Below are 8,539 nucleotides of genomic sequence, written 5' to 3'. Positions count from 1 at the left end.
ACCAATAGTGTCCAGTGCCTTTAACAGGGCTCCAATTTTGGTTGAAAAGCCACAGGACTGCAGGACTTGAGCTCAAAAAGTTGACTGGACCAGAATTTTGTTTCACAAAAACCAGAATTTAAATAAGCGCTCAGTCACCATCTTGAGAAGGCCCTACTATTTTTGGTACAAAACACCAAATGAACAACAGATGAATAGTGACATATTGCAGATCTTGTATTGGACAACTTTGTCTCGGTAAACGATCAAGTCCAGGCCTCGGCGCGGGTTTAAACCACTAGTTGAAAACCTCTTCACCACACATTGATTCCCTTATTGAAGTAACTGCTACAACAGTGATATTGGTATTGCTATAATCAAGTCAACTGGACCGTAATATTTATATTACTATTTTATTACTATAAATAGTAAGTCCATTTGACTTGATTATAGCAATACCAATTATATTACCTGGATGACTGAGAATATTCATAAATATGCTACAACGGTTTGTTTTCAAACTGTTTTTCATAACACACTGATGTTTGTATGTGTCCTTATATTATCTATTTTTCACACTTTGTATTTGTAATTGTTTAAAGGCAAAATAAAGAATAAGAAAAGAATAATAATGTTTTATTTGGTTTCTAACCCTTTTCAGGCATAATATTCTTCTTTAATCTGATTTTCGATTTTTGTTGTTGTTCTCAAAAAAAAGGGGAAAAATTATAATAATAAAGCCTGAAATGTGTACTAAAGTTAATATCATGTGTGTATGTAGATCATCCCCCTAGGCAAGAATTTTTGCCAATTTTAGTTTTTTTTCCTTCCTGATTTTTGTTTGCCCTTGAAAAACCAATTAAACCTGAAAAGTCTGTCATGTGTACATGTAGGTCGGACCTTGTACTCGATGAAATGTTCCTTCTTTTCCTAAGGCCAAAATATTATTCCTGCATTCCTTTCTTCAGTACATTTGTTTTTCCAAAAATTCCAAGAAACTAGGAAGAATATTAAGCAGGTTTTCATGATAAGATATCTTTTTTGAATTATTCCATGAAACGAATCGAAAGTCAATTCCACTTCCAAGATGTACATATACGGGTGGTGATAAATTATAATAATGAGAAATTCCTTGAACCATTGTCGAGTCGAGACTCTCATAGAAATTGATTTGTTGCTAATTGGAGAGTAATGTGTAGGCTGTTTGTATAGAACCAGTCCATAATAGCACGTTTCCTGTGTTTGGTGAGTGGGCTGGCTCATGAAACCAGTATCAAGAAACATCGTCTTATGCTGACAATCATTGGTATTTGCGTCACATGCAGTCAATCGTTGGTATTTGCGTCACTAAAGCGTCTTTGGAAATTCAATTTCCAGATAATCATCCTGGGCCCGATTTCATAAAGCTGGTAAGCAGTAAGTTCTGTGCTAAGCAAATATTAAGTTGGTCTTCAGTTGCAACATTGTTAACTTGATGTTATTTTGGCGGGTAATCTGTTTCTGTTTAGCAATACTTGTGCTAAAATTTGTTTGCTTACAGCCTTTATGAAGTTGGGCCCAGTGCTGTTTGTTATTAGGGGCCTACCACCAATGTTGTCCTTGGCCCAATTTCATAAAGCCTGTCTGCATAAAAGCCTTGCGAAGCACAACCAAACTGGTTACCTGGGGCCAATTTCATAGAGCTGCTTAAGCAAAAAAATTGCTTAAGCACGAAAATAGCTTGCTTATTTTACACATGTTACTGGCCCAAATTTCATGCCAAATATATTGCTTGTGACTGGTATTTAGTTTTTGTTTACTTGGCATAACAATTGAGTGGAGTCTTGGCCGGTAATCTGATTTTACTAAGCAAGGATTTTTTTGCTTAAGCAAAATTTTGTGCTTAAGCAGCTCTATGAAATTGGGCCCTGCCAAATTTCATAAGATTGACATTGTTGTCACTGGTGTCCCACTCATATGCTAGGTAAGAAGTTTGCTAAGCAGTCATTAGCAAATTTCTTTACAAAGCCAAAAAGAAATGGAGTTTGGAACCAATGGCATTACTATAAAGGTTATGAAATATTAGCTGTGAATACCTGTTTCTCAATAAGCTTGATTTCTTTGTGCTTACAGTACAAGGTTTTTGTACTGAAGGCTTTTTGAAATTTAACCCTGAAATGGAGACGGCTAGGAACCATGAACTTTATTTACTAAAATATTGACTTTCAGTTTTTTCCTTGGCCTCATTTCATCCAATCATATGAAAACTAAAACCTAGCTCTCCTCTGTCCTTGTAAACTTCTCCTTGTTAACCTAGACTCATCAGAAGACACGCATTGAACAAAAAAAATCCATTATATGAAGCCAATCTTACGAGACATCCGTTTTTTGTAACAACTTCCCCCCTACACAGCTAAAATTACAATCCTCAACAGTGTATGTTTCATTGTCTATTATTTCAAACTCCAACAACTTGGCAGCCATTGTTGACAATCAATGTTCCCCCAGTTATTGATCCTTTTGTACTTGTCCTTGATGGTATCAAATAACGTTGTCGCTGGGGGGGGGGGGTTCACATGCTCGCTTCTCAGTAATGGGCCAATAATTGAAAGAGGCAGTAAGGTAGCAGCGTTATTTAGATCGTTAGCTACGCTCTGCTTCCGCACAATGGAGTCACACAGGCATGTTTATTGCATGTCTTGCGTACAAACAACCTAGAAATGTCTTGGTAACAACATTGATTCAGAGGAAGTCCGATGAATAATTCAAACTTTTGAGGGGATTGGAAAACCTCATTTCTCATTTGATGGTGGGGGTGTCGACATCATTGGGCTTTGATCAGAGTGATTTTTATTTGGCACAATACAGGTTGGTGTTGATGCTGATTTCATCCGGAGAATAACAGAGAGTATATAAAGTGAGTATGTTTACTGTTTTTTTTAATTTTTTTTTTAGATTTTCACAGAATGGAGAAGTGCTTGTTGAAATAATTATTTCAACGATCAAATTAATCAAGTGAATCTGACTGGCAATTTTTTTAAATGATCTTGGGTAACCTAGGACTCATGCACACCCAAAATTAGATACAATCTGGGAAGTGCAATTTAACGGTTGTATGGCTTCTGACTAGGGCCCTCGAACAAAGATTTTGACAAAATAAGGAAACCACCGAAATAGGGCTAGTCAGTTGGTGGAGTGCTGGCAGGGTAACCCGAAGGTCGTTCGTTCAAATCCTGCTATATAGTAAACTTTTCTTTGTTTAACCCCAGATCAAATTTTTACCAGTGCAGCAGTCATCATTATCATCATCATCACCAACCCATGTCATCCCATCCACTGCTAGGCAGAGACCTCTCCCAAACCGTGCCAAGTATTTCTGATGATCCAACGTGGCTGATTATCCCCTCTCTCTTCAATTTGCTCGCGAGGTCGGCCATGATTTCTTTTCCCAGGGAAAGAAAACGTGGCATTACCTTTCCTATAATTGCAGCTTGTGATTTTTAACAAGATTTTCTTTAAAGGCACCGGACCTTTACTCAAAATTACTATTTTCGTAACAACTTACTTGGTAATGAGCAATGGAGAGCTGTTGATAGTTTAAAACATTGTGAGAAACGACTCCGGCTAAAGTAATGAAGTTTTTTGAGAAAGAGGTCATTTCCCACTCAACTAATGTTAAAAGGCTTTAGGCTTTTTAATATCTTTAAATATTTGTTTTGGCATCTGAAAGCACACAAATTTGTGCAACAAGGGTGTTTTTACTGTCATTGTTCTCTTGCAACTTCAATGACCAAAAGAGTCAAAATTTGCACAGATTTGTTACTTAATGCATATGTTGGGATACAACAAGTGTAAATACTGGTCTTTGACAATTATTACCAAATGCGTCATGTGCCTTTAAAGAAGTGGATCTACCCACAAAGATGAAGATTGTCCTTGTCATGAATGAATTAACCTTGTGATTTCTATTCCAAGTGGTTTGTTATAGAGCAGGCTCATGACTTATCAGGATTTTTCTTGATTTGAGGATCTCCCTATGCTTTATGATTTCCTTGAAAGGTTAAAAAAATATTCCATCACAGAGAAGAAAGACCACTGCGCTTGTTGTGACCAAAAACTGTAGATATTTAATTGTATAGAGTGTAGACAGTCTGCTAAACCTCTTGAATGTAACCAATTCAGCTGAGGTTTTTTCCATGATTCTGTCAATTTTCTTGACGATTATTGTTTTACTTCCTTCTTTGCTGATAATTTGGCTCTGTTGAGTATTTCTGAAATTATCTTCTTTTTGTATATCACTTGACAATTTTTTTCCCCCAGAAATGTTGAATCAATTAATGAGCTGCATGCCACATGAAAAATGTTTACTTGTTTGAAAATCGGTCTTTGAGTCTTTAACAATTTGTTTTCTGTTTTTTTTTTTTTGGGGGGGGGGGGGATGGGGGCTGTCAGATAGGGCTAGATAGCTCAGTTGGTAGAGTGCTGGCCTGTTAATCTGGAGGTATTTGGTTCAAATCCTGCTCTAGTAAAATTCCAAAATCATTACCCAGCTAGTTTCTCATGTGGTTTATTATATAACCCAGGAACTGTTGACATATTTCATGTTCTCATTTTTTTTATGAAACTGAAATTCAGGTTTTATCTTCTTTCACAGCTTAATAGAACCAGTTATAATTAAGAAAGAGGACAAAATGTAATAAAGTGAGAGATTTGAAGATCCAGAACTACTACCCCCAGGAATCTTCTGCGAGCATAAAGTGTTTTCCTTCTTTGTTCATCATGATGGGATTTCTGCAAACAACTCAACATTTCAAAATGGAGGGATTCAATGGTAAGTCGACTTCACTTTTACTTGAACTTTGGGGAAGATGGCAAGTGTTTTGCATTTGATTGTGTGTTTTATTAATGGTTTTGTTGAAAAGACACTCGCAGTAAAAAATTACTGAATTTGTATGGTCTCTCCTGTACAGAAGGTAGTTCATGCGATAACTAGCAGAAAATATTAAAATGCACATTCCAAACAAACCCCAAAGACAAAAGGGCAAAAGACCCACAATTACTCAAAAAAACAAACTTTATAAATATGGCTTTAAAATGGAGGGATTGATTGGTAAGTCCACTTCACTTTCACTATGATTGACTTTCATTCTATAACAATGCAAATGCAATTCATGATTTTTTAATTTGCAATTTTCTCATCATTAATTTTCTACATTAATCATTTGTTGTTTTGTTGTTTCTTGTTTCTTTGTACTGTCCTTGTTAGTACAGGTCTTTGATCTTTGTCAAAGGCCCTTTATAAACACCTATATTATTATGTCTTTTTTTGTATTTTGGAACAATAAATAAGCCATTTATCTTCAAGGACAAGTTAAGTTTCATTACTTCAAGAACACTTTTTGAATATTATGAATGTTGGTGTCATATATATTTCCTTTTGGAAGTAATTATTCCAGCCTAGGCCATGCCCACCTTAGGTCTGCATTTTGGCTCCAATATATGAGAATCCTACACTGCTGAAAATGTTCTTGAAATTAGAAACAAATATACACTGCTGAAAATATTCTTGAAATTAGAAACAAATATTATTTTAGGAAAACAATTCTTGTGCTGCTACTCCCTAGACAATTTTTCTGTTGATATACTTTTTTTTAGTGACAAATGAAAATATTTTTTTTAAAATAAGATTTTGTTTTCTTCTCATTTCAAGAATACAATTTTTAGAAGTGAATATAGGAAATGGTTTAGGAGTTTTGTACTTGCCCCTCATATATACTTTCCTGTCTTAAAGACAATTTTGTGAAGAGCACTGAATATTTCAAGGGGGCACTAAGGCAATGGCATTGGGCATTGACACAATTGTCTCCATTTTATGAGTGTTCAGCAAAATGTATGTGTTCAGCAAAATGTATTCTCCATTAAAAGGGCCATTAACTGATAAACACATGACACTGCATGACAGGGTACTATTTTCCCTTGCAGTTTAAATTTAATTTTTCAAGCAGGACTGTATTTTGGTTAGCTGACTTTTTAGCCTCTACAGTATTTTTAACTTGGAGCCAAGGGCCCAATTTAATCAAGCTTTGTTTAGCAGAAAATACTGTCCAGCTAATAATTATTTGCTTAGCAAAGAAGTGGGGCACCAGTTGCAACAACATAAACTATTTCGAATTTTGGCTGACAACAAATTTCTACTAAGGAAGATTTTTCTGTGCAAGTTTGTTGTGCTTACAGGCTTCTTGGCCCAATTTCGAAGCCTATCTGAAAATACTGCTTGACGAGTTTCTTTTGCTAAATTCTGCTAAGCAATACTACTCTGTGTTTAGCCTACATGCTTAGCCTGTGTATAAGCACAAAAACTTGCTAAGCACTTAAAAGTCTTGCAGAAACAGGTTACCACTAGCCAAAAATTACATTAAATTTACATTGTTGAGACAAGCACCACTCAATAATTGCTTAGCAAAGAAATTTGTCAAGCAGTATTTTCTGCTAAAAACAGCTTAATATAAAATTGGACTCGGGTCATTGGCATCTCTAAACACTTCAACCCAACAACAATTACCTGGATCCACAAGTGTATTATCACATCCTTGATAGCAACTCTGTTTGCATTGGTTACATAACACATGCTTTAGTAGTGATCTGTCCTCAGTGATCACAGTACAATAGGTAACAGAATTCAACAGAGCCTATTATCACCACATTCACAATAATAAGCACTTATATACAGTTACATTGAAATGGCCATGTACACAAATGGTATGTGGTCATCAGTGTCTTGCTCTATGGTGTTTTATGTAGCCAGCCCATTACAGCCTAAGGTGTAATGGTGCATGAGTTTTGGCAATATTGCTCATTTACACATGGAGGATAGAAAGCCATAGTACACAGGAGTTATGTTTCCACTTCTCCATGGTTTCCAGTAGCTGATCCTCATTATGTTTCTTAATGCTTTTCTGCAATAACCTGCAAGAGTCGTAAATTGCCAAGTGATTGTTTATGGCCTGTATTTTTATGATCAGTACTTCTCAGAAGGAGGAGTTTGGACTTATAATGAGAACAGTTATATTTATAGAGACAGAGGCTTCTTGTTGTGTTGTGAAGCACTTTTTAAATACATTATCTGAACCTGAAGGATGGGTTGAAGTGGCATAGACAAGAGCTGGTGTGTGTGACTACTGAATGTTTTCGATCGGATCGTCTTCAAGAAGGTTACTTAAGTTAATGTGTCCCGCCTCCGTGCTTGTATCCTTCCTTGCATAAAATGGATGACGTTATTTGCTGAATCAATAGTCCTCGAAACACCTTTTGAATTTTAGTCAAGACGAGTTTGCACTCGACTTAATGTGCTTCATCCTCTAAGGTCTAGAGACTGACAACCTGCAAGAAAGAACTCAAACATTTATGGAGTCAAATTTTTGATCGGGGGAGCTTGCTAAGCTTTCCTGGTTTCTTCTTCAGCACAGGCACTGGCACACTCTGTGGATTAATGTATTATCATTGCTCTATGATTGATATTTCTTGAGAAAGGAAATCTGGAGAAGTGGAGAGAGGGAACATCTAAGTGCCCAAACCTCGCACAAGGCTGAGTAAAGTAGCTCTTTTTGCAGCAAACAATATTAAACTTTTATAGTGTGAAGTTTGAAGACAAAATTTTCCCTCAGCTGCCAGCGCAGCATAAGTAGCATCACTCTGTGGATTAATTTATTGCTCTATAATTCTGAAGAGAAGATCTGGAGCAGTGGAGAGAGGGAACAGCAAAGACTCGCACCAGGCATAGGAAAGTAGCTCCGCGGTTGTCTTTTTTGCAGCAGGTATATATGTTCAACTTCTTATGTTGTGGAGTTGGGAGAAGCTAAGATTTGCAATATGACTACCAGCAGTGAGGCATCACTCTGTGGATTCATTGAACCCTGATGACGCTGAACGTAAGACCTTCTTTATTATGCCTCAGTTGTAAAACTGTAATCACTCGTCAAATTTTCTTTCAATTGCACTTGGCAAAAACTGAAATATGGTTTAATCCACCAGCCATTTCAGTAAACTCTTTTAACTTAATTTACTTTTTGCTGTAACTCCTGAAGAAGAGTACTGTTTTAAACCATATTTATTTCAGAGCTAACACTCCTCCAAAAGACATTACACACAAGGGTAAAAAAAACAATGTAGATGTAATGTAAACAAAATTGAGCCTTTGTTTGGCTTGTTTTATTTTGAATTTTTGATACATGTAAGACTTGCACAGTCTGATGATGTCTTGCCTTTTCATCAGCAATTGTGACTTTTTACGAAAGAAACTGCTGCTTTAAATCATCGGCACGTCAACAGTTTTTAATCTAGCTGCATAGTTACTCCGTCTGGAATGTCTTCAATTTCTAATTCTGTGGTGTTCTAAGATATTATAAGACTGTAATTGATAGGACTTGAGCTCCGATAAGATGGATCAGGGAGAAAACTGATCCTTTTAAAGGGCAATTGCAGCATTGGTAACAAGACATATTTTGTGACGCCCCTTGGCCTCATTTTTCCAACACTACCAGAGTCTTTCTCAAAATGTTTGAGCAGGCACGTTGCTTCGTTT

General features: G+C 36.4%; 1 protein-coding gene across 2 annotated transcripts in view; it reads left to right on the top strand.

Moving 5' to 3' along the window:
* Positions 1-4,654: 4,654 nt before the first annotated feature.
* LOC139936949 (uncharacterized) overlaps positions 4,655-8,539 on the top strand; it is a 51,653-nt gene continuing 47,768 nt past the window's right edge. The window contains exon 1 of one of the 2 annotated variants that reach the window (XM_071931812.1): positions 4,655-4,789. The gene's annotated coding sequence lies outside the window, so the exon portion shown is untranslated. Of the gene's footprint in view, positions 4,790-6,673; positions 7,887-8,539 lie in introns of those variants that run through there. The other variant, XM_071931811.1, reaches the window with a different exon arrangement.

Source organism: Asterias amurensis, chromosome 5 (assembly GCF_032118995.1).
Source record: "Asterias amurensis chromosome 5, ASM3211899v1".
In the NCBI taxonomy this organism is placed as follows: Eukaryota; Metazoa; Echinodermata; class Asteroidea; order Forcipulatida; family Asteriidae; genus Asterias; species Asterias amurensis.
This window is presented reverse-complemented; position numbering and strand designations above follow the sequence as displayed.